The sequence below is a fragment of the Propithecus coquereli genome, unplaced genomic scaffold (genome assembly GCF_000956105.1).
Source record: "Propithecus coquereli isolate 6110/MARCELLA unplaced genomic scaffold, Pcoq_1.0 Scaffold48, whole genome shotgun sequence".
Classification (NCBI taxonomy): domain Eukaryota; kingdom Metazoa; phylum Chordata; class Mammalia; order Primates; family Indriidae; genus Propithecus; species Propithecus coquereli.
Genome location: NW_012150618.1, coordinates 6,819,985 through 6,821,427, shown reverse-complemented (window position 1 = coordinate 6,821,427; position 1,443 = coordinate 6,819,985).

Genomic DNA, 1,443 nt, shown 5'->3' with positions numbered 1-1,443 from the left:
ATGAATATAAAACATTTATAATTTATTATAGTGGAAGACAACATAAAAACAGTGACCATTCAGAAAAGGGGTAGATTACTTTTAATACATGTTGTAAAAAAGGAGTTTATAAAAGAAATGACATTCGGGATAGGCTTGGAAGTCTGTGCAACATTTCAAAAGTTGGTGATGGCCTTTTAGGGAGATTGTTCTGGTGGAAGGTCTGTTATGAGAAGAGTCATGGAGAGCTGAAAGCGCATGGTGTGTTCAGGGAATGGCCAGTGATGGACAGGATCGTGGGAAGGAAGAGGGTGATGAAGCTGAAATGGTATTAATGTTATGGGGGAGTGTGTTAATATCATGGTAAGCAAAAGGGTTTGGACCTAACCTGGAAGTAATAGGGACCCAGTGAAGATTGTGGGACAGAGAAATTCAATTCAACGTGTATTTTTAATTGATGATGAATGAGAGTGATTTAGGAGAATTTGAAAGTGGAGGCAGATAGACCAGTTCGGTGGCTGTGGAAATGGTCTGAGTGGGAGATGAGGTCACATTTCAAAGGGGCAGAGACATTGTGTTGTCCTCCGGTGTTCATTCTTTCCTTCTTCCTTTATAATTTTCACTGGGCATATGTCCATTTGGAAGAGAGATTAATCCCTGCCTCCCTTGTGGTTAAATGGGGCCATGTGTTTAAGGTCTGGCCAATGAATATAAATGGAAACAGCCCGTGCAACTTTGGCAGAATGACATTAAAGGAAGGGATTCGTTTTTCTTTACCTTTTCTCCTTTCTGATTGTTGGAATATAGACATGATGGCTAGAACCATAGCAGCTATCTTGGGCCATGAGGTGAGCTCAGGTTGGAAGCCAAGAATGGCAGACCCACAGGTAGAAGGAGCCCGACTCCCTAACATGCTGGCTTACCATGTAAGACCTGGACTGTTTCTTTCCAGAACTTTATCTGAGAGAAATAAACTTCTGTCTTATTTAAGCCATTGTATTGGGATTTTCTGTCATTTATAGCTGATCCTAATCCTACTTAACACAATACCCTCTCCATGAGCTGTGAAGAGCCACAAAAGGTTTTTAGCAGGGGAATGACATGATGAATATTATCTATTGCAAGAGATTTTCTGCTCACCATGTTTTGAAAGAACTGGAGAGGTGCAACGCTTTAGACAGAGACACACTTTAGGAGGCTACTATAGTCATCTGCCTTGAGAGGGGGCTGGACCGAAATGGGGCAGCAGGAATGGGATGTCATTCCCCAAAGACACACACAGCCCTTTCACAACTTTTACATTTTTTCTCTTATTATTCCTTCTGATTACAAAAACCGCATCTTCAAGACCTACCTAGTTCTGTGAAATACATCATCTTCAACATTCATGTCAAGTTTTTTCCCCACAAAATTTGTCCACTCATTCATTTATTTGTTCATGCTGTTAATGTTCTTTAATGCTTT